Genomic DNA, 11,026 nt, shown 5'->3' with positions numbered 1-11,026 from the left:
TCGCTCCGGCACCTAGCAAACTCCTCTCACAGACGTATGCAACTCCCATACTGTTGATTTCTATGCTAAAATAGTCGATCACATGGTTTGGCAGCTCATTTATTGTGCTCATGTGAGGCTGCCAGCCACGTTCGGAACAACAAATCCGTGGGCCGGCTGTGCAGTAACTGCCTAGCTTGTCATACAAGATCCTCTTCTTTCCCTGTGTCATCTGGATTGCCGTTCTTGGCGTGACCCTTTTCGCGATGTACAAGCAATCCTGTTGGTGCAGTTGTCATGCCGTGACCTCGGTGCCCGTCGGCTACGTATGGTTTGCAGTATTGCCCAAAAATAGTGGCGGGTCCACAGTGCGGAAGGGCACACGACTTCTAGCTGCGGAGCGCTCGTTTATTTGGTTAACGTGGACATCTTGCGACCATTGCTTTAAAGGATAGAAGAACAGTTAAGGCTGAATGGCAAACAATGGTTTGTTTGCCACTAGTTATCAACGAAATGAAGAGATAGAAATGGCAATGTCACATAAGACTTCACCATGGCAACTTCACCTCTCTCACAGCATGAAAAACAATTTTGATTATTTGTCAGAGAAAAACAATCAATTAATGCCTCACTGCATGTAACGACCTCTTTTTGTTACCTTTATCTGAAAAAAATCCGGGAACTACCAAAATCCTGTTTTTGAGAGACCAAAATCAGAGTTGGCCAGAAGTTTCTACAACTCGTTCATATTAAAACAAAAGTGAACGGTTTTAAAGCGAAATGTTTCGAGAAATGATAAATGGATTTGTATCAAAAATTTTTTTCGTATTCATCGGTTCGTGTAACCTTTCTGTCCTGTGAGTTTAGATACACTAGCGGGATGGTGACTTCTAGTGACTATTGCGAAATGATAGCTCTGGATGTTACGGATGCTCAACTGTCATCGTCGTTTTTGTTGTTGCTGTCGAGCAATGAATGGGCGAGTGATTTGCTGCACTCAGATTTGTCTATTCGCGCTTACAATCTGCTGTAGACGACAGAGAGCCCTGGTATCAACACGGCGGTTTGCCGGTAGCAACGATTTTTCCCGAACAGAGATGCTCGTGCTATTCCCCGTGGTACGCTAGCACGTGAAAAGGCCAGTTTTTGCAAGATCTCGAAGATGTAGTGCCCCAGGTGTCTTGACACCCATCGTCTGGCCGCTATAAAATTAACTGTTGTTGCGCGTCTCGGCCATCTTCGCTTTCGACCATCAATTGACGACTAGTATAAGGTGTGACGACAGTCTTGTCATCTGAGGCTTCAAGACAATTCAATTGCCTGTGTGTACAGGCTCTCTCTCTCCCTCCCTCTCTCTCTCTCTCTCTCTCTCTCTCTCTCTCTCTCTCTCTCTCTCTCTCTCTCTCTCTCTCTTACTGCCTGCCTGTGTGCCTCTTTCTTTCTCTCTCACAGCTGGTGTCTCATCGAGCAAAGTGGCACTTTTGTTATCATTGAACCCGCATTCAGGAGAAGCTCAGTCTACAACCCAGTCAGACCACCTACCATTAGGTTTTCATGGTTTCCTTGAATCGACAACCGCAATGCCAGGTAGTATGGAGACAGCAAACGTTGAATAGTCCTTCCGAAGGAATGACCAATTTGTTAGGCGCAACCTGTTTGCTGTGTGTCACTGTTAGTGCTGAGTATCCAAACAGAAGCATAAGACCGTTGTCTAGGTTCCAGGCGCCATAAACATAAACAGGGTGATTGTGATTAAAGTTCCAGTTTCAAAACGCTGTAAAACAACGAACCACTCCTTAAAATGATGTCAAATTTGAACGTAATACTACCGAAGAAGGGAGATCGTTATGGAAATAAAAAAATTAACATAAATGTTACCATAAGATGGCACTGTAAACGGCAGAATATAGAAAACATAAAATAAAAGACGCTTGTGAGTAATTAATGCTGCTTCCTAGGACTCCTCTCTTATGTAGAGACTACCCCGCTCGATGTAGTGAAACAAACAACTGGGGGATGAATATCTCAAACATGTGTTTGGTGACGGGAGCCGATTGCGCCTTGGAGTCGTGAGGTTGTTCTACCATTTGTGGCGTTGATAGGAAGAGCAACACTGAGTTGACAAAAGTCATGGAATAACTCCCAGTACCACGTCGGATCTCCTTTTTCCCGGGGTAGTGCATCAACTGAACGTGACATGAGCTCAACAGATAGGAACTCCTCTGCAGAAATAATGAACCGTGCTGCGTCTATAACTATCCAATTGCGAAAGTATTGCCAGTGCACGATGTTGTACACAGACTGACTCTGGATTACGTCTCATATATGTTCCATGGGATTCATGTCAGTGATCTGGGTGGTCAAATCATTCACTCGATTTTCCAGAATGTTCTTCAAATCAATCGCGATCTCTTGTGGACTGGTGAAATTCCTACATCGTTTGGGAACATGAAGTGAATGAGTGGCTGCAAATGTTGTAATTGATTCCTCATTAAGTAGAGAGATAAAAAGATATTCCTCACTTTATTTTTATCTTCGTCTTCAATACGTATGTATGTTGTATGTTAACCGGGGACCTAGGAACGACGGAGAGGCTCTGTCCCTGCCGCAGCTGCTTGGTCCACAAACCCACGACGACTACTGCATTCCACTTCACCCCTCCACCGCCCCACACCGAATCCAGGGTTATTGTGCAGTTCGGCCACCTGTGGAACCCCCCCCCCCCAGGGAACGTCTCACACCAGACCAGTGTAACCCCTATGTTTGCGTGGTAGAGTAATGGTGGTGTACGCGTACATGGAGAACTTTTTTGGGCAGCAATCGCTGACATAGTGTAGCTGAGGCGGAATAAGGGGAACCAGCCCGCATTCGACGAGGCAGATAGAAAACCGCCTAAAAACCATCCACAGACTGGCTGTCTCACTGGACCTCGACACAAGTCCGCCGGGTGGATTCGTACTGGGGACCAGGCGCTCCTTCCCACTTCGGAAAGCAGTGGGTTACACCGCTCGGCTAACTGGGTGGGCTTTCAATATGTAAGTAACTCTTAATAGAGGTGATAAGCAAGCAATTTCCAGGAATTTTTACATTACACATCTCTGAAAATGGGAAAACAACAGGTTAGATATTCTAAATTACTTTCTCTGAATCTGTTACTACACCATCTACAGATGCCTTTGTAAGTAGAAAAATTTCACATGGCGTATGTATATTGACCTACTCACACGCCGTTGCGACAGGTGATTTTTTTGAGAAACACAAGCACCACTTCAAATGAGATAATCTGTCTATCTACCCTATTCTCGTGAAAGCTCTTCAACATGTTAACTATAGTTCACGTCATGTCGGAAAGCGGCCCTATTTTCAGCCGTTCTGCGCATCCTCCACCACTAACGGCTAGTAGCCAATAAGATCCATTCTCTTTCCGAGCGGCTAACTGCGAGTTACAAACTGGACTGCGAGAATCTCTCTCCCACGTGTTGCGCTGTTGCCGTATTTTGCGACAACGCAGTTTCATTCACAGAACGACCGAATCATTCTTTCAGATGTCAATGTTACTTTCTTGTAGCAGTATAGCTGTGAATGTGTATCTGTCGTTTTTGTGTGATTTTCAAATGAAATTGTCATGTGACAGCAATAAACGTGAAGAAGTTCCTCACAAGCAAGTTCAATTAAATTGCTTGCCTATGGAATATCGTCTTAGTCGTGCGACTAGTTTCGTGATTTCCTGTCAGAAATATCACTGTATGTAGTAATCGACGGAAATCATCGAGTAAAACAGAAGTAATATCTGGCGTTTGTAAGGAAGTGCTACAGGCGCTCCTGAGTTCCTGATCTAATAAACGATTTAGGAGACAATCTGAGCAGCCGTCTTACACTGTGTGCAGATGATGCTGTGATTTACTGTCTTATAAAGTCATCAGATATTAAAACAAATTAGAAAACGACTTAAGATATCTGTGTGCTGAGAAAAATGGCAATTGACTCTTGAAAAGTCTGGGTAAATTCAACCAAAAACTTGGGGATAACTTAAAATGCACCTGTCACAGGGATAACGTTGTGAGGAAAGCAACCAAAGACTTCGATTTATTCGTGGAACACTTAGAAAATACAACAAGTCCTCTAAAGAGACTACTTACACTATGCTTTTCTGCCTTCTTCTGGAGTATTTCTGTCAGGTTGGGATCCACAGCAGATAGAATTGATCGAAAAAGTTCAAAGAAGGGCAGCTCGTTTTCTGGGGAGAGACTGTTACGGATAGATACGCGAATTGGGGTGGCAATCATCATAACAATGGCGTTTTCGTTGTGGCAGGATTTTCTCATGAAATTTCAGTCGCCAACTTTTTCCTCAGAGTGTGAAAATACTGTTTTTGGCGCCCACTTAATAGGGAGGAATGTTAATCATAATAAAATAAAAGAAATTAGAGTTTGCAAGGAAAGATAAGAGCGTTCGTGTTTCCTGCGCGCTGTTCGAGAGGAGAACAGTAGAAAAACAACTTGAAGCTATGAACGCTTTCCTGGCGCGGAAGCGCCGTCGTATGTGAATTCCTTTTTGCTGAATGTACTGAGATGATACATACTCCGTTGAATATGTGAATTAGCGACTACTTCGAATCTTGAATATGTGAATTAGCGACTACTTCGAATCTTCAACGCTCTAACTGCATAGTTTCTGTGTACCAGGAATCGATAGTTTTAAATTATGCAAGTGTGTACAACAAATGACCAGTAATCTTTCCATAATGCTGTCATAGCCTCCGTAAGGATGTTAGTATTTAAAATGAAAGGGGGCACCCGGGATTGAACCGGGGACCTCTCGATCTGCAGTCGAATGCTCTACCACTGAGCTATACCCCCGATGACATTATGTGTGCATTTCTACAGTATAAACGCCACTGCCGACACAATTTGATGGAACTGGAGGGGCGGTTACGCTTTGTTCTTGCATTGTGAGTGCAATGGTCGTTTACCACGTTTACGTACGCGTGCGTGGAAACCAAAGTCGCTGCATGAGATGAGCTAATGGCGTCTGCAGCCTGCAGCGAATTGTTTTTTTAGATCTACGATTAAATAGAAGATTCAGGAAAATACCGTGTTATTCCAAATAGTGAGTTTGTTAGGTTCTTCGTTTCGCAAGCCTAGAACGTGAGGTGCTAACTGCAGGTGGAGGCACCACACTAACTCAACAGCGAGACGATATTTGCTGTCGGAAACGAAAAGAGATTATTTCGTATGCAGTACAAAATGTCTGTGTTTATTTAATTTCTCTTAGAAAGAAGAAAGGGGGGGGGGGGGATATTCTAACTCGAGCACTTAGGGTCGGTATTTAACGCCCTGTCACTCTTGACACCAACTTTCCTTTTGAATGTATAGTTATCTTAACTCGACTAGGATTAAGTCCCAAATAATATAATTGTCATAGCAGCTTATAAAATGTGGCTACGTCTCTAGTCATACTGCAAAAAATCTTTGGTACATAAGAACTGAACACAGATTTCACTACCAACACCGGTGTTCTAAAATTGTTAGGTGAAAATGACGTCCTACTCACATTCTCGCTGATCAGTTAAAGCTGAAGTACTACAGATGAACCGGTACACTGAACAGCGCCCAAGTAAGCTACGATGTTTGAATTGCGAATGGACCTGACTCTCACTGAATAAAAAGCATGGTGCTTGTTCCGAGGGTAAAGGAACTGCATGAATTCTCTCACATCATAAATCTGGTGTTCTTTTTTTTCGGCAGTGTATAAACTGCCCTGACAAAAAAAATCACAAAAAAATCATCATCAAAATCATCATCATTTAAGACTGATTATGCCTTTCAGCGTTCAGTCTGGAGCATAGTCCCCCTTATAAAATTCCTCCATGATCCCCTATTCAGTACTAACATTGATGCCTCTTCTGATGTTAAGCCTATTACTTCAAAATCATTCTTAACCGAATCCAGGTACCTTCTCCTTGGTCTGCCCCGACTCCTCCTACCCTCTACTGCTGAACCCATGAGTCTCTGGGGTAACCTTGCTTCTCCCATGCGTGTACCATGACCCCACCATCTAAGCCTGTTCGCCCTGACTGCTGCATCTATAGAGTTCATTCCCAGTTTTTCTTTGATTTCCTCATTGTGGACACCCTCCTGCCATTGTTCCCATCTACTAGTACCTGCAATCATCTTAGCTACTTTCATATCCGTAACCTCAACCTTGTTGATAAGGTAACCTGAATCCACTGAGCTTTCGGTCCCATACAACAAAGTTGGTCGAAAGATTGAACGGTACACAGACAGTTTAGTCTTGGTACTGACTTCCTTCTTGCAGAAGAGAGTAGATCGTAGCTGAGCGCTCACTGCATTAGCTTTGCTACACCTCGCTTCCAGTTCTTCCACTATGTTGCCATCTTGTGAGAATATGCATCCTAAGTACTTGAAACCATCCACCTGTTCTAACTGTGTTCCTCCTATTTGGCACTCAATCCCTTTATATCTCTTTCCAACTGACATTACTTTCGTTTTGGAGATGCTAATCTTCATACCATAGTCCTTACATTTCTGATGTAGCTCTGAAATATTAATTTGCAAACTTTCAATCGAATCTGCCATCACAACTAAGTCATCGGCATATGCAAGACTCAAAAAAATAATAATGAAATTCCGGGAACACATTTGTATGGGTAACATATTTAAGTGATTAATATTGCCACATCACAGGTTTATATAAGAGCGGTATAAGCCATTGCAAATATGAAATGCTGGTACATAAATAACCTGTGTAACCGCCAGAATGTTGCATACAAGCGTGCAAATGTGCATGCATTGCGTTGTACAGGTACAGGATGTCAGTTTTTGCGAAGGAGTTTCATGCCTCTTGCACCTGGTCGGTCAAAAAATGGACAGTTAATGCTGTTGTGGATGACGCTAGAGTTGTCGTCCGGTGATGTCCCTTATGTGCTTGACTGGAGACAGATCTGGTGACCGAGTAGGCGAAGGCAACACGGCGACACACTATAGAACGTGTTGGATTACAACAGCGGTATTTGGGTGTTATCATGTTGGAAAACACCCCCTGGAATGCTGTTCATGAATGGTAGCACAACAGATCGAATCACAAGACTGACGTACAAATTTGCGATTAGCGTGCATGGGATAACCACGAAAGTGTTCCTGCTGTCGTACGAAATCACACCCCAGATCATAATTCCAGCTGTAGGTCCAGTCAGTCTAGGACGCAGATAGGTTAGTTGCAGGCCAACAGCTGGCCTCCTCCTAACCAGCATATGGCCATCATTGGCATCGAGGCAGCATTAGCTTTCATCAGAACACTCATCAGACCTCCAACTGCCCCCCAATGCGCTCTCGCTTGAAACCCTAAAGTCGCGAATGGCGGTGGTTTGGTGTCAGTGGGATGCGTGCTACAGGGTGTCAGACTCGGGGCTGTCTCCAACAGCAGATGCAGTACGATGCGCCACAGCCATACGCCGAGCACTAGGGTCTTACCTCTCGGTATTGACACGTGGCCATCCAGAGCCCGGCCTTCTCGCGACCGAACATTCTCTTGCCAAGTCTTCTGCAAATCGCAGAGGGAACATCTCGGTTCTTGTAGCCCTATTACACGACGTCGTTCAAACCCAATGAGACGCTGTCAATGGCATCTTTGTCGGCTTAAAGGCATTCTTGACTGACATGAGCTCACCACGTCCAGTGCCGGACGGGGTGGCCGAGCGGTTCTAGGCGCTACAGTCTGGAACCGCGCGACCGCTACAGTCGCAGGTTCGAATCCTGCCTCGGGCATGGATATGTGTGCTGTCCTTAGGTTAGTTATGTTTAAGTAGTTCTAAGTTCTAGGGGACTGATGACCTCAGATGTTAAGTACCGTAGTGCTCAGAGCCATTTGAACCATTTTTCAGCACGTCCAGTCTTTAAGATAACTAACGCTAACGGCCGCTACAGCGAGTATTTAAGACAAACATCATTTAAATACTCGTAGTGGTGCTACTAGCGCCATTCTTGTGCGACTAGCGCGAAATTGGAACAGACATCATCTCTCAGATGTACAGACACGCCAGCCAACTTTCGTTTATGTCGGACAGCCCCTTATTGGTGTTGGGATTTTTTTCCGTCAGTGTATTCTCGAAATCACTTATCATACGATTTTAAGCATTCATGTAAGTTAAACAATGCTGAAAACCCAAAAATGGAAACTTATTACATTTAGTTCATCTCACCACAGAATGATTTTACGTTGCAAGCATTTACAGTAAACATTAACCCAACTATATTCTCCCTCCCTATCCTATGGAGATAATTCTCAGTTTTCTTCTACACTACAGTTATTAAAGACGAGTTGCTGGAGAACACGCGTCACGACCCGACTAAAACTTGCAATGGCCAGCACGGGAGTGAAACTCATAACAGGGACTTACGGTAACATTACCTTGGTTCATCATCTCGCTTTCTTATTGGGCGATTTGAATTCTCCATATTTTGTTTGTTTTGCTCTCGTTAAAAACTGAAGCTGGCTTCATAGTATTGTGTTTAAGTGCTGCTCAAGACGACATGTGTGTACTGCACGTTTTGAATTGCATTATGAATACTATGCTTGCTGTTTGTTCGCATCCGTAATATTGGGCAGAATAAATGATTCTGTATTTGTTTTTGCTTCATACAAAAAGTTCAGTTTGCTGAAGCTAAATCTATAAAAGGCTTGGTGCTACATACGAAAAATAAAAAAATATATACATGATTAACAGCCATGCATACCAGCCATACATATCAAAATACTCTGATGTAGGTATCAACGTCAAATTATACGGTACGCAGTAAGGGTTGGTGATGTGTCTAGTATTTATACATATAACTGAGACCAACAGAGGGCACTACAGCTAGGGCACATGAGCAACTAGTATCGAAAATTTAATAGTTAAAATGCTGTATCGGTAGTAATCATTTAAAATTACTTCACATGGCAAAATGAGCGTCTAACAATAAAACATGTGATGACACGCAATATGTGGAATCACATCCACACTTAAAATCCAAGGTGCAAATAGTAATAATGGGAAGCTCGTAGCCTGGCAAAGTAAAACACACAATTGTATAAAAGCCAATATGAAAAGTTTAAAAATAAAATCTCGTCTGACGAAATAACTAAACCAATGGCTCAATACTAGACGCATCCAGGTCATCACCAGTCCTTACTATGTACCTACATGTATAATTTGACGTTGATACCTACACCAGAATATTTTATAGTATATCTAGCTGGTACGTATGGCTGTTAATTGTGAATTTTTTTTTTTATTCTCCTTATGGATTTTTCTATACGGATATAGCTTCAAAAATTGAACTTACGGTTACGCCACTGTTTTTGTTTGTAACAGATCTGAAGATGGCAGTAGCCGAAATTGGTAATAGTAAAGTTGAAAGTGTGTGCGTTCAAGACGGACCTGTAAAATAAATTTGACAGATTTGATATTAAAGTTTTACTATAGATGGTAAATTAAGGCATTATAAATACAGCTGTAAAACCAGAAATTCTCTGCAGTTCGGAAGCACTACTTTTAACTGGATGCGCAATGGCATTAGAATATATGTAAAGGAAAGAAAAAAAGAACTTGCGAAAAATGTCAAGTCCAAGCAAGAACAAAGCTGTAAACTGAGTTTCGAGGACAAATAACGTAACACATTCTACAATAACAGACGAGATCAGGCAAACACGTGTTCCACCTACAGAGAGTGCAGACAGATTAACAAAGAAAATCCACACATTCTTCCAAAAGAGAATAACAGACATAGAAAATGGGTAGGAGAAAAAGGACTCGAAAAAATGGAGACTGACAAGGAGAACGTACTCAACAGAGCCATATCAGACTAGAAATTCAGAAGTTTTCAGGAAGATAGAACTAACAGAAAAAAGCTAGATGAGATAAAAATAGCTTCATACACATGCACCTGTGTCAGGGGTTACACAGTGGGCAGAAATGAACAATCCATAAATGTAAACAAACATCACATTGCGGCGGCGCACTGCATTGCACGGTTCAGCTCACCTCGTGGTGAATCTCTTCTAACACGCACGACTTCTTGAAACTAATAGCACGCAGATCTCAGCCACAGAAAGCTATAGGAAAAACAGATGAACACGTCGTAACTACAAGTCGCACTAAAACTGTTTTATCGGCGCAAGGAATAGTGAAATAATCGTATTTACGTGCGTAATATTTCATTCTATTACGATAAGCTTGCATGCACCAGTCACTACCAAGCCTTACTGTAAACTTTACAAACTCTGAAAAGTCCACACGCACACCTCTTTCATAACCTTAGCCAGTTTATGGTAAATATTAATTATCCTGTACCGAAAAGTTGCAGCTGATTGTTTCTTTTAGAGTTGTTCGCTCAAATGTTCTTGTAATCAGTATCAAGTTCGCGAGTAAGCAACACATCACGCAGAATTTAGTTATTTAAATGCCACTAAATGTTCCGAATTTCGCACTGTTCTTTAAATCGAACTCCCTTCCACACTTTATGGCACTTCTCAAATACTTTGGTGCCGATATATTACAATATTAATAATTTTCAACGGAGCACATATCAATAGGTGTGATCACTATGAGGTCCAAGCACCGACTCTATCCATCTCTCTACTCAAAAAAAGTTTCTCGTTCCCAAAATACGCGTGAAAACGGTAATAGCTGATTGGCAGAGAAACACCACAGCCAATCGGAAAGCAGTATCAAACCTGCTCAATCCCGCGCATATACACAGAACCAATCAAACTCCGTCACTGAATCAGAACACTAAATTATAATCAATCAATTTTGGAAACCCACAAATATAAAAGTAATTCGTTCGTAACAAAACTACCTTACCGAAATCATAATCTCATTTCCCTTATACCATAAACTGACTAGGTAGCTTATAACAAATTCCCCAGTACGAATGCCACGTCATTCTTGAACATTCCTCACGTGAGCAATTACTTCACTGTGTCGTGTAAAAACTTTACATAAATCAGTATTTCACTTCACACCTTCATTCATTCTCATAAC

General features: G+C 42.3%; 1 non-coding gene across 1 annotated transcript; it reads right to left on the bottom strand.

Moving 5' to 3' along the window:
- Positions 1–4,766: 4,766 nt before the first annotated feature.
- Positions 4,767–4,838, bottom strand: Trnac-gca (transfer RNA cysteine (anticodon GCA)). The gene has a single exon. It is a non-coding gene; the product is annotated as a tRNA-Cys (tRNA).
- Between the last annotated feature and the right edge of the window lie 6,188 nt (positions 4,839–11,026).

This window comes from Schistocerca cancellata, chromosome 2 (assembly GCF_023864275.1).
Source record: "Schistocerca cancellata isolate TAMUIC-IGC-003103 chromosome 2, iqSchCanc2.1, whole genome shotgun sequence".
NCBI lineage: Eukaryota > Metazoa > Arthropoda > Insecta > Orthoptera > Acrididae > Schistocerca > Schistocerca cancellata.
This window is presented reverse-complemented; position numbering and strand designations above follow the sequence as displayed.